Here is a 24,885-nt window from a genome sequence, read left to right as displayed (position 1 = left end):
ACCATGGAAGCACCTTCAGACGACATTGGCTCCCTCGGCTAAGAAACGGAGGTGAGCATCTTCCCCCAGAGTCAGAAATGCCTGAACAGAGGAAACCTTTACTTTTATCGCTAGTAAAGTGAAATACAAGTAGTTCTCGATTTACAACAGTTCGTTTAGTGACTGTTCAAAGTTACAACGTCATTGAAAAAGTGACATACAACCGTTTTTCACCCTTACAACCATTACAGCATCCCCATGGTCATGTGATGAAATTCAGATCCTTGGCAACTGACTCATATTCATGACGGTTGGAGTGTCCTGGGGTCTTGTTATCACCTCTTTTAACCTTTTAACAAGCAAAGTCAATGGGGAAGCCAAATTCACTTAACAACCGTGTTACTAATTTAAGAGGTGCAGTAATTTAATTTTAATCAGGCTGTACACCGCCCTGAATCCTCCGGGAAAAGGGCGGTATAGAAATAAAATAAACAAATAAATAAATAAATAAATAAATAAATAAATAATAATAAACTTAACAACTGTGGCAAGAAAAGTCGTAAAATGGGGCAAAACTCACTTAACAAAGTCTCAACAACACAAATGTTGGGTTTAATTGTGGTTGTAAATCGAGGATTACCTGTATCACACTTTGGCAGTTTCAGCACTCCCCGCTACTGTCATTAACTGAGGACTTCATTGCAATTTCTTGCTGGCTTCTAATAAGCAAAGGCAACAAGTAAGTATCAGGAAGTTAAAAGTCCTGGGGAAATTGGCAAACAGGCTGACAAGTAAATAAGTGGCTACTGTTCTGCAAGCATGGCTGAGCCGGAGTGGTTGCCAATGACTATAGGAGTGTCCACCAGTGCCTGCTGTGGTACCTGCATCATGTGGCTAGGAAGGTAGATATACATTATGGAGTGAGGGCAGAGTGGTGCTGTGGATGCTCCTTAAGAGAGAATGTGAAGGTGTGAGTAACTTTTGACCTTTCCTGTTGGCTTCTTTATTGACCTTGCTTGTGGGAAGTCAGCAGGGAAGATTGCAAGTTGTGATTCCACAACCATGGGAGAAGGATGGGATGGGATGGGATGGGATAGAATTCTTTATTGGCCACGTATGATTGAACACACAAGGAATTTATCTCTGGTACATAAGCTCTCCGTGTGCAAACAAGTAACAAATAATAAATCATTATCATAATCATAAAATACAATTAACATAAATCATAAGATACAACTTTCAGTGATAGTCAATCAATCAGAATAGAGCTGAAAGGGCCTTTGGAAGTCTTCTAGTGCAACCCCCTGCTCAGGCAGGAAACCATTTCAGACAAGGTACAGTCCAGTCTATTCTTAAAACCTCCAGTTTTTAAGAAGCACCCACCCATGAAGCACCCATGACTTCTGAAGGCAAGCTGTTCCACTGATTAATTGTTCTCAGTGTTAGGAAGCTTCTCCTTAATTCCAGGTTGCTTCTCTCCTTGATTAGTTTCCATCCATTGTTTCTTGTCCTGCCCTCAGGTGCTTTGGAAAATAAGTTGACCCCCCCCCCTCCTCTTTGTGTCAGCCTCTGGAATTCCAGTGAATACTGCTATCATGTCCCCCCACCCAACCCCCCAGTCCTTCTTTTCTCTAAACTAGCAAAACCCAAATCCTGCAACCATTCTTCATACTGTTACGTTTTAGTCTTCAAGCCTGTAATCATCTTAGTTGTTCTTCTTGGCCCTGAGGCAGCCGTGGCAAAATGGCAGCCGCTTCCAAAAATCCACCTCAGAGCCCAGGGATGAATCCCAGGCACAGTGAAAATGACGGCTGCTTCCATGAAATAGTCTAACAGCCGAGAGATTTGCGTCCTACCCTCCTTCCCCAATATAAGGTTCAGATGTCTTCAAAAGATACAGAGGAGGACGCTATGAGGTCTTGTAGGGTTGGACTTCGAATTAAGGACTACAGGGGACCCTGTTTTAGGAAGGAGAGGCCTGGAGAGACTCTGTGAGGGAAGGAAAGTCCTGGGGAGACCTAAGAGATGGGTTACAGGAAGCCTTGGGAAGGAAAGCCTAAGTCTGCAATTAAGCAAAGCAGTCTCGTTGGTGTAATCATAATTGGTAGGCCCCGTGACAAAATGGCCTAAAGCCTGCAGGGAGCCAGTGGGAGTGGGAAAGGGCCTGGGGGGGCGGGGGTTACTCTGTGGGAAGCCCTGGGGGGGGGGCTTCCCCCGAACCGGAGCAAATCGGTAGCATTTCACCCCTGCCTTGGGGGAACCATCGGTTGGGAACCAGAGCAATAGGTGTCTTGGGGGGGGGAGGTGGAGGAGGCCTAGGGATGCCTGGGGGGAAGCGGCCAAGCCTGGGCCTGGGCTAAGTCTCTGAGAGTTTTCCCGAACACTGAGGTAGCCAGTGTCCTATTTAGCAACTTGCACATTCATTTAATAGCTGCATAACAGACAGCATGGGATGGGGTTAGTTAACCAAAGCATTGTCGCCATTGCTAAATGCATCCATAATAGTTAGTTCTCATCACAGTTGTATCTCTAGGATTACTTGTATGCTCTCTGGGAAATTGTGAGGTTCAAAATCTGGAGTTCACCAAGACAGAAGGCTGAAACTCCACATGTCGGAATTCCATAATCAAAATACAAAAAACACCACCCAAAGGCCTGTTTGCGGAAATTCCACGACTTCTGCAAATGCAAACATCCAGAAAGTACTGCTGATAATCAGAAACAGGTAGTTAGTCTTTATCAAGCTAATATTTTCCATTTTTCTCTCTCCACCTACAGGTCTAATCCTGAGATCTCTTGACTAAAAAGAATCAGGCCAGAATTTAAATAATCAATTTCTCATCTATATTCTGAATGGAAGATCAGAAATGAATGTCAAGTTCTGTAAACTGTTCAATATTTGCCTCATGTGCATTTTCTTGTGAACAATCAGAGATTATTTACACCTAAAGCATTGTTCACAAGCTGGACAATTGAAAGGTTTCTCTCCTGTGTGTAAAGGTTAGACGAAATACTGAAATCTTTCCCACAATCCGGACACTCGTACGGCTTTTCTTCTGTGCGAGTCCTCTGGTGTATCAGCAGGCTGGAATTCTGACTGAAACCTTTCCCACAATCAGGACATTCAAAGGGTTTCTCGCCTGTGTGAGTCCTCTGGTGTATCAGCAGGCTGGAATTCTGACTGAAACCTTTCCCACAAACAGGACATTCAAAGGGTTTCTCTCCTGTGTGAGTCCTCTGGTGTATCACTAGGTGGGAATTCTGACTGAAACCTTTCCCACAATCAGGACATTCAAAGGGTTTCTCTCCTGTGTGAGTCCTCTGGTGTATCACTAGGTGGGAATTCATACAGAAACCTTTCCCACAATCAGGACATTCAAAGGGTTTCTCTCCTGTGTGAATTCTCTGGTGTAACACCAGGCTGGAATTCCTATGGAAACTTTTCCCACAAACAGCACATTCAAAGGGTTTCTCGCCTGTGTGAGTCCTCTGGTGTATCAGCAGGCTGGAATTCTGACTGAAACTTTTCCCACAATCAGGACATTCAAAGGGTTTCTCGCCTGTGTGAGTCCTCTGGTGTATCACTAGGTGGGAATTCTGACTGAAACTTTTCCCACAATCAGGACATTCAAAGGGTTTCTCTCCTGTGTGAGTCCTCTGGTGTAACACCAAGCTGGAATTCCTATGGAAACTTTTCCCACAAAGAGCACATTCAAAGGGTTTCTCGCCTGTGTGAATCCTCTGGTGTATCAGCAGGCTGGAATTCTGACTGAAACTTTTCCCACAATCAGGACATTCATACGGTTTCTCTTGTGTATGTGTTGCCTTGTGTATCATCAGGTTGTAATTCTCACTGAAACGTTTCCCACAATCAGAACATTCAAAGGGTTTCTCTCCTGTATGAGTCCTCTGGTGTATCACTAGGTGGGAATTCATACGGAAACTTTTCCCACAATCAGGACATTCATACGGTTTCTCTTGTGTATGTGTTGCCTTGTGTATCATCAGGTTGTAATTCTCACTGAAACGTTTCCCACAATCAGAACATTCAAAGGGTTTCTCTCCTGTATGAGTCCTCTGGTGGCTCACCAGGTTAGAACGGTAACAGAAATTTTTCCCACAATCTGGACACTCATTTGGTTTCTCTCCTGTATGAGTCCTCTGGTGGTTCACCAGGTTAGAACGGTAACTGAAACTTTTCTCACAATCTGGACACTCATTTGGTTTCTCTCCTGTGTGAGTCCTTTGGTGGTTCACCAGGTTAGAACGGTAACTGAAACTTTTCTCACAATCTGGACACTTGTGTGGTTTCTCTCCTGTGTGAGTCTTTTGATGTTTCACCAGACTGGAATTGAGACTGAAGTTTTTCCCACAATCAGGACATTCAAAAGGTTTTTCTCCTGTGTGAGTCCTCTGGTGTGCCACCAAAGAGGATTTCTGACTGAAACATTTCACACACTCTGGACACTTGCACGGTTTGTCCCGTGTGAATCCTCTAGTGATTCACCAGATTAAAATGGTAACGGAAATGTTTCCCACAATCTGGATACTCGAACAGTTTTTTTTATTGTGGGGGTCCTCTGATGGTTCTCTAGGCTGGAATTGAAACTGAAACTTTTCCCACTATGTGGACATTGAAAAGGTTTTTCAGGACATTTAAAGGATTTCCCTTCTGTTTGAGAGCTCTGGTGTATCACCAGGTGGGAATTTTGCAATGAAACTTTCCCCACAATCAGGACATTCAAAGGGTTTCTCTCCTGTGTGAGTCCTCTGGTGGATAATGAGGTGGGAATTCTAACTGAAATTTTTCCCACAATCAGGACATTCAAAGGGTTTCTCTCCTGTGTGAGTCCTCTGGTGTATCACTAGGTGGGAATTCTGACTGAAACTTTTCCCACAATCAGGACATTCAAAGGGTTTCTCTCCTGTGTGAGTCCTCTGGTGTATCACTAGGTGGGAATTCTGACTGAAACTTTTCCCACAATCAGGACATTCAAAGGGTTTCTCTCCTGTGTGAGTCCTCTGGTGTATCACTAGGTGGGAATTCATACAGAAACCTTTCCCACAATCAGGACATTCAAAGGGTTTCCCTCCTGTGTGAGTCCTCTGGTGTATCACTAGGTGGGAATTCATACAGAAACTTTTCCCACAATCAGGACATTCAAAGGGTTTCTCTCCTGTGTGAGTCCTCTGGTGTATCACCAGGTGGGAATTTGCTGTGAAACGTTTCCCACAGTCTGAACACTCATATGGTTTCTCCCTTGTATGAATCCTCTGATGTATCACAAAGTTGCCATGTTTGCAAAAGCATTTACCACATTGGGAGCAGTTTTAGGGCATCTCTACTATGAGGAACCTTCTATGAATCGCAAGGGAGCTATTCTGACTAAAGTTTTGCCACATTCAGAGTATTTATATGGCTTTTGTTCAGTGTGGATCCTCTTCTGATTTGAACTTTTTACTTTTCCCACAATAGGCACATCTATGGAGCTTTTCCATCACTGACATTCTTGAGGTCGTCAAAAATATATTTCCCTCTTTTTCTGAACGGAAAAATGATCTCCTTTGACCTTTTCCAGTAACGTATTCTTAAATTCTATATAATCTACTTTTTCCAGCTGCAAATCTCTTCATGATTTTCTCTTTTCTGTCTCTTAGCTGCTGATGAAGTAGAGGAATTCTGCAGCTTTCTGAAGGAAATAGAACATATTTTTATTTCTTATTCAATTTGCTTTGCTTTTCAGTGTTTCTTGTTATTCTCAGTTGTCCAGTGTGCTTATGTTGGCATCATCTTTGTCTGTAAGATTCAAAAGTAAGTGTAAGTTTTATTATTTATGAAAGGGTTGCAGAAGATGTGAAAAAAAGAAGTACAGGTAATCCTTTAGCTACAACAAAATTCAACGACTGTTTGAAGTTACAACACTCCCCCAAATGCTAAATACGAATCCGCTTCAGTTGAATTTTTGCAGCGCCTCCCACCCCGAGGTCCTTGACTCACTGCAGAGATGCTGCAGCATACCCACCCATCTATTTCCCTTCCATCTTGCCCAGTCAGTCCTCAGAGGCCCCAGACCCCAGTATGTTGGCCTGCTTTGAAATATACTATGCATTCCTCCCCAACCCCAGTCCCCCATCACCATTCACTTACTAAATTTCTGACGAGCTCAGGAAGTCAGCTGGGCCACGTGGCATAATCAAGAAGAAGAAATATAAACTCTTTTGTTTCCATGGCAATCCTTTCACTCCAGCCAGCATAAATCGTTAGTGATTTACCCTGGCTGAGGAGGAAAGGATTGCCATGGAAGCAAAAGAGATAAGATTTCTTCTTTGCTCTGATACCAACTAGATACTGTTGAAAAAGCGGAAGAATTTTATCAAAAATTTTTGAAAATGAACTTAACATCTTTAGGCACAATACAGGATAAGCAGAAGGAGTTGGAAATAAAGGGAAAACATCGAATTACAGAGGTTGTGGCAGACAAATTGCCTTTGGATTCTCTAGATACACCAGCTGGATTATCTACAACTATGAGAGAAGCGGCATCTGACTTCAACGTGATGATTCACCAAGTCAAAGACAAGTATGGAAATCAATTAGCTGACATACAATTGGCAAAAAAGAAATATGAGATACAAAAACAAAACCAACAAGATCAACTTATAAAGCAGAACGAAAACCGATCAGTTGATATACAACTTGTAGAAAGGAAAACAGGATGGAAATTAAACCCACAAAAAGAAAAGAAAAAAAGAAATAGGTCTCACAAAAACAGAAATTTCTAAATTAAGCAACAGTGAAGCCAGTGATTTTTTAAAAAAATGAATGAATATGTGAAAAGATAGTCGAGGCGAAGTATTGGTTAATATCATCCTGAGGACAGTGACAGACCTCTGCAATGCCGTAATTCTGGGATGTGAAAAGAGCCTTAAACTGTTGGATTTGAATTATCTACTTTGGATTTCTTTTTTGTATTGATAAATATATTATAACTATCCTGAGCTACAAGGCAAGAGAGTTACGTTGGGGCATGCAGAAGATCTGGTTGTTACCCATTAGGATGATGGGAATTTATAATCCTGATGAAAGCCACAATTACAACTATATGGAATATAATTATAATGTCACTCGGGTGGTTGTTTTTACTTTTATATATATATGAGGATATTCATTACTGATGGGGGCAGATGATGACTGAAGACTTTGAACAAACTGTTGCACCAGGATGCTATGTTACCCAATTATGGATGAGGGATTCAACAATCCAGTGGAAAGACATCAAAGAAGATATTATATGGATTATAAACTTAAAGTTATTGTCTTTTTTTTTAAATAACGGAATATATACATATACATATATATATATATACATATATATATATATATATACATATATATATATATATATACATATATATATATATACATATATATATATATATATATATATATATATATATATATATATATATATATATATATATATATATATATATATATATATTTAGCAGAGTGGGCAGTGGATTAAAGATATTAAGAATTGTTGTGTATGGCAATTTTGTAGGAAAGTGGGTGGAAACATGTTAGTTTACTGATTGATTAGTTTAAGAAAAGGGATGTTTAAGTGATATATTTAGGGGAGTGGAGGAAATGGATAGAGTTGAATAAATGTTAAATTAGGATTTATGGGGAAGGCTGCTTTGAAATGTTATATTAATATACATAAAGAATAAATGTTAAAGTAGGATTTATTATATAGTCTTAAAGTGGAAGGTTGTTTTGAAATGTTGTAATAATATATAGATATAAGTTTGGGGGAGGAGAAAAAGGGCAGATTATTGCTAAATTGGGAGTTATAATAATATTATGCTAAACTAGAAGTTATCATACAATGTTATAGTAGACTGCTTTTTTTTGAAATGTATGGTAAAAGGGGAAAGTAACAATATCAATAATATTTTTAGTAAGTAAGGGTCAGTATATAGAGGAGGGAGTAAGGAGATGGTAAAATATTATGTAATCTGTTATGAATTAGGTTTTTGTTGTGAAGAAGTCACATGGGGGGATGGGCGGCGAGGGGGGGCTAGGGAGGAGGGGGGAAAGAAAAAAGGGGGAAAATTTGTATTTGAAAACTTTTTCAATAAAAAAAAAAGATTTCTTCTTTGCTCTACCAGCACAACAAAATGTAAAGCTACTGCTAGCGGGGCTAAGAATAAATCATGCCTATTTTGCTTCCATTGCAATCCTTTTCTTTCCAGACAGCATAAACTACTATGATTTCTTCTTAGCTACACCGGCACTAGTTTCATGCTGGCGAAGAGATCTAAGAAGATATTGTTGTGGTTTACCCTGGCTGGGGAAGAAAGGATTGCCATGGAAACAAGAGATCAGATGTCTTCTTTGCTCTATCAGCACTAGCTTTACAGTAGTCTTACGCTGGTAGAGCAAAGAAGAAATCCCATCTCAAGGTTTGCAATAGCAAAGTCCAGACTTCACCCCAATTGAAATGCTGTGGTGGGACCTCTCGAGAGGTGGACATAAACAAATGCCCACAAACCTCAATGAACTGAAACAATGTTGTAAAGAAGGGTGGGCCAAAATTCCTCCACAAGAATGCAGGAAACTATTTTTGGTCATACAGAAAACAATTCAAGAGCCTTGATAGCACAGGGGTTTAGTGCACCCTGTAATTAACACAGCTGCCTGCAATTTCTGCTGGTTCGAATCTCTCCAAGGCTCAAGGTTGACTCAGCCTTCCATCCTTTCTAAGGTAGGTGAAATGAGGACCCAGTTTGTGGGGGCAATAAGCTGACTTTGTATAAAACATACAAAAGAATGAAGGCTATTGCTTAATGCATTGTAAGCCGCCCTGAGTCTCCGGAGAAGGGCGGCATATAAATCAAATTAAAAAAAAAAATTCCTTGAAGTTATTGCTGCTAAAGGTGGCTCTATAAGATATTGAATCATAAGGTGTTAGTTTTCACACGTGGCTCCTCCATTTTGGCTTTCCTTTTGTAAAATACATGGTGACCAGTGGTGGGTTGCTACCGGTTCAGCCTGGTTCGGGTGAATCGGTAGTAGCGGTGATGGGAGGCTCCGCCCACCCGCCCGGACATCATCAAATATGCTCTGTGCATGCGCAGAAGTGGTGCGCGTGTGCAAACCAGTAGCAAATATAAGTGAAACCCACCACTGATGGTTACGTGATGTAATATGTCATGTGTTGTTGTTCATCTGAAGTTGTATTTACCTACTTTTAAGAGTGTAAAGACCAGATGATTTTTACTATGTCCTGATATATAAAACCATACCACTCAAAGAGGGTGTACTTTGTTTTTCACATGACTGCATATCTGGAAGCACTGGGGATAGATTATCCAACTGCAGAGAGAATGACATTTACACCTACAAATGTATATATGTGAAAAATCCATGTTTTCAGCCTGAAAAATGTCCCAAAATGGTTACAGTTAAACCTTCTAAACCAAGCAAAGGGGGGGAAAGCAGAACTACTTAACTCATTAACTACTTAATAGATTTGAACACAAGTTAAAATAGGGAAGAAAATGGTAAATGAACACCTGTCTACTCTAGACGAATTCAAATCACCAGGACCAGATGGATTACACCCCAAGGTTCTGAAGGAACTGGCAGACAAGAACCACTGAACTATACAGCACAGGGGAACTGCCAGAGGACTGGAAAAGAGCTGATGTAGTTCCCATCTTTAAAAAGGAAAAAAAAAAACAGATCCAGGAAACAATAGACCTATCAGCCTGATCTCAATACCATGAAAGATTCTGGAAAAGATAATCAAGCAATGAATCATAGAACACCTAGAAGCAAACAAAGTAATAAAAGCCAACATGGATTTGTCAAAAACAGATCATGTCAGTCTAATCTTATTTCATTCTTTGACAAAGTGACAAAATTAGTGGACCAGAGGAATGCTGTCGATATAATTTTTTTGGACTTCAGTAAAGCATTTGATAAAGTAGACCATAACCTACTTCTAGATAAAGTAGAAAAATGTGTGTTAGACAGCATCACTACCAGATGGATTTATAACTGGCTGACCAATCACACTCAACGTGTAATCCTCAATGGAACTGCATCTACATGGAGGGAAGTATGCAGTGGAGTACCCCAAGACTCTGTTTTAGGCCCAGTACTCTTCAACATCTTCATCAATGACTTGGACGAGGGGATAGATGGGGAACTCATCCAATTTGCAGATGACACCAGGCTGGCAGGAATAGCCAACACTCCAGAAGATAGGCTCAAGATACAGAAGGATCTTGACAGACTTTAACATTGAGCGCTTTCTAACAAAATGAAATTCAACAGTGAAAGAAGTAAGGTTCTGCATTTAGGGAAGAAAAACAAAATGCACAGGTACCATACATGTGGTACCTTGCTCAATAGTAGTAACTGTGAGAGGGATCTTGCAGTCCTAGTGGACAACCATTTAGATATGAGCCAGCAGTGTGCAGCAGCTGCCAAAAGAGCCAACACAGTTGTGGGCTGCATAAACAGAGGATAGAATCAAGATCACATGAAGTGTTAACACCACTTTATAATGCCTTGGTAAGGCCACACTTGGAATACTGCATTCAGTCGCCACGATGTAAAAAAGATGTTGAGACTCTAGAAAGAGTGCAGAGAAGAGCAATAAAGATGATCAGGGGACTGGAGGCTAAAACATACGAAGAACGGTTGCAGGATCTGTTTATATCTAGTTTAATGAAAAGAAGGACTAGGGGAGACATGATAGCAGTGTTCCAATATCTCAGGGGTTGCCACAAAGAACAGGGAGTCAAACTATTCTCCAAAGCACCTGAGGGTAGGAGAAGAAGCAATGGATGGAAACTAATCAAGGAGAGAAGCAACTTAGAACTAATGAGAAATTTCCTGATAGTTAGAACAATTAATCAGTGGAACAACTTCCCTGCAGAAGTTGTGAATGCTCCAACACTGGAAATTTTTAAGATGATGTTGGATAACCATTTGTCTGAAGTGGTGTAGTGTTTCCTGACTGGGCAGGGGGTTGGACTTGAAGACCTCCAAGGTCCCTTCCAACTCTGTTATTCTATTCTAAATTTAGAGATGTGGGGGCTTCAACAGATGAAATGATGCCTAAAGCCTCTGCAAAATTTAAAACACCAGTTATACCCATGGAAGTTCCAAATAAGGACAGAAAAAACTATCCTACTCTCCACGATCCCTCTGGTGACATCCCCATTCAAGTAGTCCTCACATTTGGGACTGGCATTTGTGTCACTAAGCAGCCCGATCATAAAGCATGATGTCACATCACTGTCACTTGCAATTTCCTGCCGGCATCCTCACTTACTTTGCCTATGAGAAACTAGCTGGGAAGGTCAAAAATGGGGATCATGATGGTGGGATGTTGCGACCATCATAAATGTGCCCCCGTTACAAATATGGTTAGAGGAAATGTTACATAAACCTATAGAATTAAAACCAGAGATTTTTCTATTGGGTATTTTGCCAGAAAGATATAGCAAAGAAGCAGCATACTTAATTATATATTTAATAACAGCAGCAAGAATTGTATTTGCACAAAATTGGAGGACAGAGAAAATTCCGTCAGAAGGTGAAGTAATAAAAAAGATTTTAGACTGTGCGGAAATGAACAGATTGATGCTAAGAATAAAAGATAAAAAGGAATCGGTGTATTTCAAGACATGGGAAAGATTCTACGTATAGATAGAAAAGAAATATGAATAAAAGTTGATAGATAAATGATATAGATAATAAAAAGTTAAATGAGGGATAAGATAAAAAAGAAATAGAAACTCAGATGACACCAGAGTAAATGGAAAAGGGGGATGGGGGGAGAGAAAGAAGATTATAAATATAAACGTACAATTCTGAAATGATAGATTGGGTAAAATGGGAAAGAAATTGAAAAGAAAGTATAGATTATTAGAATATTGGAGTTGCTTGGATACCAAATAAGAGAAATATTGCACAACAAAGGAGAAAGAAAGGAAAGAGGAGGAGAGGGGGAGGAGGAGAGGGGGAGAGAGAGGAATGGAAGAAAGGGGAAGGAGAGGAAGAAAGGATAGGGAACAAGAGCAGGAGAGAAGGTGAGAAAGGGGGAAAAGAGGGGAGGAGTGGGGGAGAGGAAGGGGAAGTAGGGGAGGAGAGGAGAGGAAGAGGAAGAAAGTAGAAGAAGAGAGGAGGGAGGGAGGGGAAAGAAAGGTTTGTTGTGAAAAGAGGGAAAAGAGAGGGTAGAAGAGCAACCACAAATGTGATTAAAATCTTATTTTTATGCTTTCATTAGAAAAAAATACGTATATATATATATATATATGATCCATTATGGATAAGAGAATGTACATTTACAATATGTGTATAAGGAATAAAAATAAAAAACTTTTTTCAAAAAAAATAAATAAATGTGCATCGGTTGGCAGCATCCAAACCAAATAGCCCAACTTGCTTCTGGCCTCTCCTCCAACTTGCCCTCAACTCACCTTCCAGCTGATGCTTCAACTTTTAGAAGAGCCCAAAAGCTGCTCTGCAAGCCACCTTCCACCCATGAGGGATCCGGTACAGGAAGTTACTCTGGGCTTTTCTTCTTCCTCATTCCTGTCTAGCAATACAGTACTTGATGGTTTTAACTCCTTTAAGGATCAACCACAGATGCAGCTACTGTATTGACGGCTTTGTAGGCGCAGAAGTGACTGCCATCTCCCGACAGGAGGTGAAAAAACACACTTGTCCCGTCTCTGCCTAAGGCGTTTGCAAGATGTTGTCACCGATTATATGCTATCAAGTTGTTTTAGACTCCCAGCAACCTATCTTTGCAACAGAGCCAAGTAAAATAGTGAAATGTGAAGCTACTTAAGCTTCTGAAGATGAGCTACATGCTGAGCACTAAATGTTCATGAAGTTCTTACAGAATTACAGAGTAAGAGTTGGAAGGGACCAACGTGGTGCTCCCATGTGACCCCCATCCTGCGTGAGCTGCACTGGCTCCCGGAGGTCTTCCGGGTGCGCTTCAAGGTCTTGGTTACCACCTTTAGAGCTCTCCATGGCATCGGACCGGGGTATTTACGAGACCGCCTTCTGCTACCAATAGCCTCTCAGTGACCAGTACGCTCCCATAGAGAGGGGCTCCTCAGGGTGCCGTCGGCCAGTGTCAACTGGCGGCCCCCAGGGGAAGAGCCTTCTCTGTGGGGGCACCTACCATCTGGAACGAGCTCCCCCCAGAGATACGGAGGATCCCGGACCTGCGCACGTTTAGTCGTGCTCTCAAAACTTTTTTATTTCAGCAGGCTGGCCTGGTCTAACTCTCCTCTTTTAAATTTTTAATTCGTGATTTTATAAATTGGGTGTTTTAATCTGTGTTTCGGCCAAAATATTTAATAATTTTAAGGGATTTTTAATATTTGTATTATCTGTATTTTATCTTGGCTGTTCACCGCCCTGAGTCCTTCGGGAGTAGGGCGGTATAGAAATTTGATTAATAAATAAATAAATAAATAAATAATAACTCTCCAAGCAGGAGAACCTATATCATTCCAGTCAAATGGCTCTCCAGTCTCCTCTTAAAAGCCTCCACTGATGGAACAACCACAAGTTATGTAGGCAATTTGTTCCACTGATCAATTGTTCTCACTGACAATTTCTTCTTAATTCTAGGTTGGATTTTTTTAAAAAATAATTCTCCCTGTTACTTTTTGTTCTACTTTCAGGCACTTTGGGGAATAGGTCGACCCCCTTTTCTGCGTCAGCCCCTCAACTATTGAAAGAATGCTCAGCGCTCCAAAAATAAATGTGTTAAGAAATGGTGATAAATTTTGAAGATGATGGCACAAAAATGTTATACCCAGATGATACATGGATTGATTAATAAGGTACAGGAATGTTAGAAGAGGTATAATTGTAAAGTAAACAAGAAATTTGAAATGAAGATGTATGTAAATAGAAATCGGGTCTGCTCGAATACCATCTCAGATTGAATTGAAAAAGGAAACAAGGGAGTGGAAAAGGGGTGAGGAGTAGAGAGGGGGAAGGAGGGGAGTTGGGAGGTGGGAAGAGAAGAAAAGAAGAACGGGAAAAGGAGAGGAACAAAGAAGGGGAAAGAAGAGTAGGAGAGAGGGTAAGAAAGGGAGGAAGAAGAGAGGAGAGGGGAAAGAGGAGAGGAAGTAGAAAAGGGAAGGAGAGGATGAATGAGGAAAGTAGAAAGAGATAGAAGAGGAGAAAGAAGGGAAGAGAAAGAGGAAAGGTATTAAAACAAAGGAACGAAATGGTAAAAGAGCAGACCTGAACAATTAATTAACTAGCTAATGGAAGTTAAAAGAATAAGATAAATGAATAATGCATAAGGATGGATAAAAGACTGTACATTTAAATATGTTGATGAAAAACAAAAATAAAAAATCTTTTCAAAAAAAAAAAACCTATTGAAAGATTGCTATCATGTCACCCTTAGCCGTTCTCTGCATTAAATTACACATACCCAGTTTCTGCACCCGCTCATCGGATATTTTAGCCTCTGGTCCCCTCTATCTTTCTTGCTCTTTTCTGTGCACGATGTCTCAAAATCTTTTTTATATCACGGTGACTAAAACTGGATGCAATATTGCAAACGTGGCCTTACTAAGGTTTTATAAAGCGATACTAATACTTCACGTGATCTTGATTCTATCCCTCTGTTACTGCAGCCCACCACTGCCTTGGCTCTATTGACAGCTGCCACACAACTGCTGGCTCACATTGAAGTGATTGTCCATTCGGATTCCAAGATCCCTCTTGCAATTACTGATTATTGACAATATTGCTCTTCTATAGCTGTGCAGATGATAGACACAGAACTTCGACAAGACCAAGTCTGTGAATTACAGATAGTCCTTGTCTTACGACCAGCCATTTAGCAACCATTCAAAAAACAACTTATGACCCAGATTTGAACTTCTGAGGACTGGGGGGGAGGGGCTCCACCCAGGGTCACATGACATTTTGGGTGCTTGGCAACCAGCCTGCAGTTTTGGCCTTTCATAGCATCCTGCAGTCACATGACCATGATTTACATTTTTGCCAGAAACCCATGCTTATATCCCTAGTGAACAATGGGTTTGCTTAATGATTGTAGCATTCACTTAACAACTGCCGTGTTTGAATGAAATTGAATCAACTGGGTAGGGAATCTATGAGTCACCAGAAAAAGGGGGATGCAGAAGTAAACTCAAGTGCCCCACTGACCACTCAGTAACAGTAACAGAGTTGGAAGGGACCCTGGAGGTCATCTAGTCCAACCCCCTGCTCATGCAGGAGATCTATACTAGGGATTTGAACCACCGAGCTGCCGACCTTTCTAATCGACAAGCTCAGTGTTTTAGCCACTGAGCCATCTAGTCAGGCTGTTTGTTTTACAATTGTTGCATGCGCTTAACAACTGCCACCAAATAGGTTGTAGAATTGGGCACATTGTGTGGTGACCCATTAATGACCATCATGATTACGATTGTAATTGCAGGCTAGATTACAGTTGTAAATCGAGGATTACCTGCATTTCCAATGTTGGTTTAATCCTGGTCATTGAAAAGCTACCCAAGTGTTAAGATCTTAACAGTATATCTGGAAAGGAACTAAACTAATACAGGCAGTCCTCCACTTACAAGTTCATTTACTGACTGTTCAAAGTTACGATGATGCTGAAAAAAGTGAGTTATGACCATTTTTCACACTTACAACCTTGGTAGCATCCCTATGAACATTGATCAAAATCCAGATGCTTGACAACTGGTTCATACTTATGTCCGTTGCTGTTTCCCAAGGTCAGGTGATCCCCTTTTGCAACCATTTGACAAGCAAAATCAATGGGGAAGCCACATTCACTTAACAACTGTATTACTAATTATCAACTGCAATGATTCACTGTGGCAAGGAAGGTCATAAGATGGGGTATAACTCACTTAACAATGCAACTTTTGGGCTCAATTGTGGTCGTAAGTCAAGGACTACCTGAAATTTTGACTGGTGGAAAAAGACTGTGTTTTCCTACAGCAAGAGTCCCTTCTGACACACCTGACAAGGTTTGGGCATTGTGTATTTGCACATCCTTGGTTTAAGGATTGTTGTGTATCACAACAACTGAGTTTGTCAGTTGGAAAGTTGTCAGCCTGGGTTTGAAATCCAAGCACCACATGACAGGTTGAGCTCCTGTTACTTGCTCCAGCTCCTGTCCATCTTTTGAAGAGTTCAAAAGCTTGCAAATGTGAGTAGATAAATAGGTACCACTTTGGTGGGAAGGTAGTATTCCGTGCATAACAGCATATAGTCATACTGGCCACAAGGCCACGGAAGCATCTTCAGACAACATTGGCTCCCTCGGCTAAAATACAGAGATGAGCATCATCCCCCAGAGTCAGAAATGACTGAACAAGGGAAACCTTTATCTTTAGTAAAGTGCAATACAGGTAGTACTCAACTATATAATTACCACTACTTCTCTGTGTTGCCTATTCTAAGTTATCCTAAATTTAGGCACTACTTTCTCTCACTGTTAACAAAATATCAATCATAGTTGTGGGAAATTTGAAAATAACTTTCGCAATTGATTATACGTTTAAAACAGACAAAGCAATTCTAAAGTCTAAAGCAGAGAAAAGAAAACTAACTCTGTATTCTTTTAAAAAAAAACAACGTGATACGGTCTCCCCACCCCGACTCCCAAATCAGGTAATGGAAAAACGAAGGTAACCCTGGGAGGAAATAACAATTTGAAAAGTTTGCTTAATTATAAGCTATTCAGGTATTTTGGAAGTTGAAAAAATATATCTGTGGTTAATTCCAAATTTTAAACGTGAACACGGTTCCTGTAGTCTGCAATTTTTCCTCTGGAAATCCATTCATACTGTTGCCCAATTCTCAAGTCTGTCAAGATCCTTTGAAAGTATTAGCTCTGGTGTCATCAGTAAATTTGATAATTCCCCTTCTATCCCTCATCTAGATCATTTATCAAGATGTTGAACATTATTGGGCCCAAGACTGAGCCTTGAGGTATCCCACTGCATGCTTCCCTTACCAAGAAGTAAATGGTGGTCATCTTGTTAAGGAATTCGCAGAGTAACCCTTGAATAGCAAGGGTGTACACATGAAAGCGATTGAGAGTAGTTACGAATAAACATAGTCAACACACAGATACACTGAGTTGTGTTTACTTTCAGGAAATAATAAGGCACAGTTCAATAAACAGTCCAGGTCATACACATATAAAGCAGGAGATAGCCAAAAAGACAGTCCAGGGATAATCCAATAACAAAGTCTTCTTACCAGTCGTCGTGGTCATTTACAATAAACAGTTCTTCTGGATTTGCAAACAGTAGCATACAGAGATATCAGAGAGCAAGAACAGCAAAGAGAACAAACCATGTTTTTAGCTCCCTCTTAAGGACATTGGCTACAGAGCTAACCAATCAGGACACAGTATGATGCAATACAGCAGTCTTAAAGCTACATTGATGGTTTATATATTGCCAACCCAACAGGTTAGGTAATAGTCATTTCCTAACACAACTTTATCAAATATCCTGCGCTAGGCCTCTTAAGACCTTCCCCCAACCCTGAGGTAGCCAATGTTCCGCTTAACAACTTACACATTCATTTAACGGCTGCTGATTATAATAAGAGGGAGTCAGCTTCTGAGGAAAATCCTACCTTAGTACTTGGCCACCAGCTGCCCTTCTGCCCTTTCGCTATCCCCTTGTCCCCTCCTCCTGACCTCTCCTGGTAACCTCCCTTCCTATTGCTGAGGATGCTTTAGTTATAAAGTTGGGGCTCCTCGCATGGAGAAGGAGTGGCCTTCCCTCTGACACACACACTTTGCCCTCCTGCATACACCATGAGCAACATGCCCAAGGACAGCGAGCATAGCAGCAGCCTTGAGGAGGAGGTAAGCGCAGCCGGGCACCCACTGGGGGAAGCAGGGCTTGGCTGTGGGGTCCCAGTGCAATGGGAGCTTGAGGGCCAGGCTGGGCGCTTACGCTCCAAGGGCTCTGGGCAGCCTGTGCTGTTGCCCGGGGGTCCTTTGTGTGGCCTGAGAGGGATGGAGAGAACAAGGTTTTTGGCACTTACCATTGTCTCGCCTTCCTCTGCTGGAGACAATGGATCTCCCCAGACCTGCCTGGGCCACCACAGGCGCCCCATGACACAAAAGATGTCGAGCTGGCCATGTGACATCACCCCACCAGGCCCACCCACAAGATCAACCACAATCCTGATGCGCCCCTCAATCAAATAGTTTGACTCTGCTGGTCTGGACACTCATATGGTTTCTCTCCTGTGTGAGTCCTCTGGTGGATAATGAGGTGGGAATTCTGTCTGAAACTTTTCCCACACTCAGGACATTCAAAGGGTTTTTCTCCTGTGTGAGTCCTCTGGTGGATAATGAGGTGGGAATTCTGACTGAAACTTTTCCCACACTCAGGACATTCAAAGGGTTTTTCTCCTGTGTGAGTCCTCTGGTGGCTCACTAGATTGCTGTTCTGACTGAAACTTTTCCCACAATCTGTACACTTGTATGGTTTCCCTCTTGTGTGTGTCCTCTGGTGTATCAGCAGGTTGGAATTGAGAGTGAATTTTTTCCCACAATCAGGACATTCAAAAGGTTTTTCTCCTGTGTGAATCCTCTGGTGGCCCACCAGGTGGGAATTCCGACTGAAACGTCTCCCACAATCAGGACATTCAAAAGGTTTTTCTCCTGTGTGAATCCTCTGGTGGCTCACCAGGTGGGAATTGTGACTGAAACATTTCCCACACTCAGGACATTCAAAGGGTTTCTCTCCTGTGTGAGTCCTCTGGTGGCTCACCAGGCTGGAATTGTGACTGAAACTTTTCCCACACTCAGGACATTCAAAGGGTTTCTCTCCTGTGTGAATCCTCTGGTGGCTCATCAGGTTAAAACGGTAACTGAAACTTTTCCCACATTCTGGACACTTGTGTGGTTTGTCTCCTGTGTGAATCTTTTGGTGTTTCAGCAGACGGGAATTGAGACTGAAGTTTTTCCCACAATCAGGACATTCAAAGGCTTTCTCTCCTGTGTGAGTCCTCTGGTGTATCACCAGGCTGGAATTGCAACTGAAACTTTTCCCACAATCAGGACATTCAAAGGGTTTCTCTCCTATGTGAGTCCTCTGGTGTATCACCAGGCTGGAATTCCAACTGAATCTTTTCCCACAATCAGGACATTCAAAGGGTTTCTCTCCTGTGTGAGTCTTCTGGTGTATCACCAGGCTGGAACTGTTTCTGAATCTTTTCCCACAATCAGGACATTCAAAGGGTTTCTCTCCTGTGTGAGTCTTCTGGTGGTTCACCAGGCTGGAATTGTGACTGAAACTTTTCCCACAATCAGGACATTCAAAGGGTTTCTCTCCTGTGTGAGTCTTCTGGTGGTTCACCAGGTTGGATTTATGACTGAAACTTTTCCCACACTCAGGACATTCAAAGGGTTTCTCCCCTGTGTGAGTCCTCTGGTGTATCACCAGGCTGGAATTCTCACTGAAACCTTTCCCACAATCAGGACATTCAAAGGGTTTCTCCCCTGTGTGAGTCCTCTGGTGGTTCACCAGACTGGAATTAAGACTGAAACCTTTCCCACAATCAGGACATTCAAAGGGTTTCTCCCCTGTGTGAGTCTTCTGGTGGTTCACCAGGTTGGATTTATGACTGAAACTTTTCCCACACTCAGGACATTCAAAGGGTTTCTCTCCTGTGTGAGTCCTCTGGTGTATCACCAGGTGGGAATTTCCTCTGAAATGTTTCCCACAATCTGGACACTCATATGGTTTCTCCCTGGTGTGAGTCCTCTGGTGGATAATGAGGTGGGAATTCTGTCTGAAACTTCTCCCATAATCAGGACATTCAAAGGGTTTCTCTCCTGTGTGAGTCCTCTGGTGTTTCACCAGGTGGGAATCTGCTGTGAAACTTTTCCCACAATCTGGACACTCATATGGTTTCTCTCTGGTGTGAGTCCTCTGATGTATCACAAAGTTGCCATACTTGCAAAAGCATTTACCACATTGGGAGCAGTTGTAGGGCATCTCTACTATGAGGATCCTTCTATGAATTGCAAGGGAGCTATTCTGACTAAAGTTTTGCCATATTCAGAGTATTTATATGGCTTTTGTTCAGTGTGGATCCTCTTGTGATTTGAACTCTTTACTTTTCCCACAATAGGCACATCTATGGATCTTTTTCATCACTGACATTCTTGAGGAGGTCAAAAATATGTGTGATTCCTTATTTTGTTGGTGCCTGCATTACTGGCTGCCATATGTGACTATCCAATTGATATTTTCTTCCTCATTGGCTTCCAGATATTTCCCTCTTTTTCTGAACGGAAAAATGATCTCCTATAACCTTTTCGAGTAACGTATTCTTAAATTCTATATAATCTACTTTTTCCAGCTGCAAATCTTTTCATGATTTTCTCTTTTCTGTTTCTTACCAGCTGATGAAGTAGATGAATTCTGCAGCTTTCTGAAGGAAATAGAAAATATTTATTTCTGCTTCAATTTACTTTGCTTTTCAGTGTTGCTTGTTATTCTCAGTTGTCCAGTGTGCTTATATTGGCATCATCTTTGTCTGTAAGATTAAAAAGAAAGTGTAAGTTTTATTCTTTATGAAAAGGTTGCAGAAGATGTGAAAAAAAGAAGTACAGGTAATCCTTTAGGTACGACTGGCCATTCAACGAATTTCTGAAGTTACAACACTCCCCCAAATGCTAAATACGAATCTGCTCCAAAGTTTAATTATTGCAGCGCCTCCCACCCCGGGAGTCCTTGACTCCTTCACTGCAGAGATGCTGCAGCATACCCACCCATCTATTTCCCTTCCATCTTGCCCAGTCAGTCCTCACAATCCCCAGACCCCAGTATGTTGGCCTGCTTTGCAATATACTATGCATTCCTCCCCAACCCCACTCCCCCATCACCATTCACTTAGGAAATTTCTGACGAGCTCAGGAAGTCAGCTGGGCCACGTGGCACAATCAAGAAGAAGAAAGATAAACTCTTTTCTTTCCATGGCAATCCTTTCACTCCAGCCAGCATTAGTGATTTACCCTGGCTGAGGAGGAAAGGATTGCCATGGAAGCAAAAGAGATGAGATTTCTTCTTTGCTCTACCAGCACAACACTAATGTACAGCTAGTGCTAGTGGGGCTAAGAAGAAATCAGGCCTATTTTGCTTTCGTTGCAATCCTTTTCTTTCCAATCAGCATAAACTACTATGATTTCTTCTTAGCTACACCGGCACTAGTTTTATGCTGGTGAAGAGATCTAAGAAGATTTTGTCGTCATTTACACTGGCTGGGGACGAAAGGATTGTCATTGAAACAAGAGATCAGATGTCTTCTTTGCTCTATCAGCACTAGCTTTACGCTAGTCTTACGCTGGTAGAGCAAAGAAGAAATCCCATTTTTTTTGTTTCCATGCCAATGATCCCAAGCTCAACAGCCAGTCTACAACAGAATGGCTGAAAAAGAAAAGAATCAAGGTTTGCAATAGCAAAGTCCAGACTTCACCCCAATTGAAATGCTGTGGTGGGACCTCTCGAGAGGTGGGCATAAATAAATGCCCACAAACCTCAATGAACTGAAACAATGTTGTAAAGAAGAGTGGGCAAAAATTCCTCTGCAACAATGCAAGAGACCGTTTTTGGTCATACAGAAAATAATTAAATAGTATAGGATAGGTCAAAGCTTCTAGAGGTGATATCTAACAAGGTACTTTGGTATAATATTTTTTACTAAACTTCTCCCAACTCCGAATTAAAATATTCCTTATATAGTGCCGAGTGAACCATTTACTTTGGGGGGCATTGTCCTGCTGGAGTGCCGCATGCCAACCTTGTTGCAAATCGTGGCCTTCTATCCTAAGAAGACGCTTGTTGTTTAAAATAATCCATTCTTTAACCCAAACTAGTAAGGCGGCTAAATAATAATTCTCCCAGCATGGTAAACCAAGACCCTCTCTTTCTTTTGTCTCCTCATCATTTTCTTTTTAATACGGGGTTTTTTCCCTTGCCATACAAATTTGGTTACTACCTGGTTTAGATCTGTAAAAAATTTATTTGACAGATTCGCTGGAGCTGTTTGAAAAAGAAAATTAAATGTTGGTAGAACATAAGATTTTATTGTTGCTACCCTTCCCAAGAGTGATAATTGAATTTTACCCCACTTATCAAGATCTTTCCTTACCTGAGTTAGTATTTTAGTATAATTATCCTCCTGGATGCTCGAGCATCTACATGTTAACCAAATTCCCAGGTACTTGACTTTACTAACTACTCTAAGTCCTGTTGCTTCCTCTAGAACCTGCTTGCCTTTCTCTGAGATATTCTTAGTTAAAATATTCATCTTCTTTTTATTGATTAACAGACCTGCTACAGCCCCAAATTCCTCAATTTTTTCCAGTAAGGTGTTGTGGCTCCATTACCTGAGCCTGTATCATCGGCAGGAGAGGACTCCGAGAGTGAAGAAGAGGAGTTGGCAAGGCCTCCCTCTCCAGGACCCTCCTCTCTGGCAATGCCTTCGGTGTCCGCCGAAGGGCAAGAGATAGGGCCGGCCCCAAGCACGTCCACGCAGCCACAGATGGACAGTGATGAGGGTAATGAGTCTTTGCTGGATCCACGCCAGCGTCGCAGAGATAAGCGTGCGCGACAGAAGAAAAGGTGTGCCCGAGATTAGGCTGAGTCACTGGACCACACCCCACAGGATATAAAAAGGAGTGTTGTGGCCAGTCAAACCTTGTGACGAACAAAGCTGAAAGCTTCCACGCCATTCTGCATTGTCGGACTTTTGCTATAAGATTTAGCTGGATTATCTCTGGACTTGATTACCTCCGTAATTATTGAGCTGTTTCTTTTGATGTATCAGAAGTGGGGAGAAGTTATCTCTCCTCTTCGTAAATAATAAACTCTTGGCAGGCAGCCACTAGGTTGTTGCCAAGTTCCGTTATCTTACGGAAAAGGATTTTGCCGGCTGGTTTGGTCTTTAACTCTTGAACGTCTGTTGGTGTGTGTGCATGTGCGTGTGATTGGGGACAGAACATAAGGATATGCCTGATTTTAAAGGGTCTTCCAAGATAAAGGCCATATCATCTGCGAAGGCCTGGGTCTTCTATGTCTGATCTCTAATTTTAAGTGGTGCGTGTGCATGAACCGTTAGCAAACCCACCTTTGATGATGACGTGATGTAATATGTCATCTGAAGTTATATTTACCTACTTTTAAGAGTGTACAGACCAGATGATTTTTAGTATGTCCTGATACATAAAACCATACAACTCAAAGAGGGTGTACTCTGTTTTTCACATGACTGAATATCTAGAAGCACTGGGGATAGATTATCCAACTGCAGAGAGAATTACATTTACACCTACAAATGTATGTATGTGAAAAATCCATGTTTTCAGCCTGAAAAATGTCCCAAAATGGTTACAATTAAACCTTCTCAGCTAAATTTAGAGATGTGGGGGCTTTAACTGATGAAATGATGCCTAAAGCCTCTGCAAAATTTAAAACACCAGTTATACCGATGGAAGTCCTCAGCTCCAGATAAGAAAATACTGTCCTCCTGTCCACAATTCCTCGGGTGACATCCCCACATTTGGGACTGGCATCTGTGTCACTAAGCAGTCCGATCATAAAGCATGATGTCACATTAACTGCCAACTTACATCTGTTCCTGTGGAGTTGTAAAGAAAACCACTGTGGGTTGTTAAAGGCAATTTCACATGACTGTCACTTGCAATTTCTTGCCGTCATCATCCTCACTAACTTTGCCTATGAGAAACAAGCTGGGAAGGTCAAAAATGGGGATCATGATGGTGGGATGTTGTGACCATCATAAATGTGCATCGGTTGGCAGCATCCAAACCAAATAGCCCAACTTGCTTCTGGCCTCTCCTCCAACTTGCCCTCAACTCACCTTCCAGCTGATGCTTCAACTTTTGGAAGAGCCCAAAAGCCGCTCTGCAAGCCACCTTCCACCCATGAGGGATCCGGTACAGGAAGTTCCTCTGTGCTTCTCTTCTTCCTCATTCCTTTCTAGCAATACAGTACTTGATGGTTTTAACTCCTTTAAGGATCAAGCGCAGATGCAGCTACTGTATTGATGGCTTTGTAGGCGCAGAAGTGACCCCCATCTCCTGACCGGAGGCCAAAAAACACGCTTGTCCCGTCTCTGCCTAAGGCGTTGGCAAGATGTTGTCACTGATTATATGCTATCAAGTCGTTTTAGACTCCCAGCAACCTATCTTTGCAACAGAGCCAAGTAAAAGAGTGAAATGTGAAGCTACTTAAGCTTCTGGAGATTAGCTACATGCTGAGCCCTAAATGTTCATGAAGTTCTTACAGAATTACAGAGTAAGAGTTGGAAGGGACCAACTCTCCAAGCAGGAGAACCTATATCATCCCAGTCAAATGGCTCTCCAATCTCCTCTTAAAAGCCTCCACTGATGGAACAACCACAGGTTATGGAGGCAATTTGTTTCACTGATTAATTGTTGTCACTGACAATTTCTTCCTAATTCTAGGTTGGATTTATATATATATATATATATATATATATATCCAACCTAGAATCCGCTCATCGGATATTTTAGCCTCCGCTCACCTCTATCTTTGTTGCTCTTTTCTGTGCATCTTTCCCAGTGTCTCAAAATCTTTTTTATATCACGGTGACTAAAACTGGATGCAATATTGCAAATGTGGCCTTACTAAGATTTTATAAAGCGATACTAATGCTTCACGTGATCTTGATTCTATCCCTCTGTTACTGCAGCCCACCACTGCCTTGGCTCTATTGACAGCTGCCACACAACTGCTGGCTCACATTGAAGTGATTGTCCACTCGGATTCCAAGATCCCTCT

General features: G+C 41.6%; 1 pseudogene across 1 annotated transcript; it reads right to left on the bottom strand.

The window, feature by feature from the left end:
• Positions 1 to 1,068: 1,068 nt before the first annotated feature.
• LOC132711692 (uncharacterized) lies at positions 1,069 to 24,093 on the bottom strand (annotated as a pseudogene). Its single transcript, XR_015731773.1, has 4 exons — positions 23,942 to 24,093; positions 18,278 to 20,596; positions 4,719 to 5,239; positions 1,069 to 3,788 (listed from the first exon to the last, which is right to left on the bottom strand). The product of XR_015731773.1 is annotated as an uncharacterized LOC132711692 (transcript).
• Positions 24,094 to 24,885: the final 792 nt, after the last annotated feature.

The sequence above is a fragment of the Pantherophis guttatus genome, chromosome 2 (assembly GCF_059756535.1).
Source record: "Pantherophis guttatus breed Tessera chromosome 2, ASM5975653v1, whole genome shotgun sequence".
NCBI lineage: Eukaryota > Metazoa > Chordata > Lepidosauria > Squamata > Colubridae > Pantherophis > Pantherophis guttatus.
Note: the sequence above shows the minus strand (reverse complement) of the source record. Positions and strands in the feature narration are given on the sequence as shown.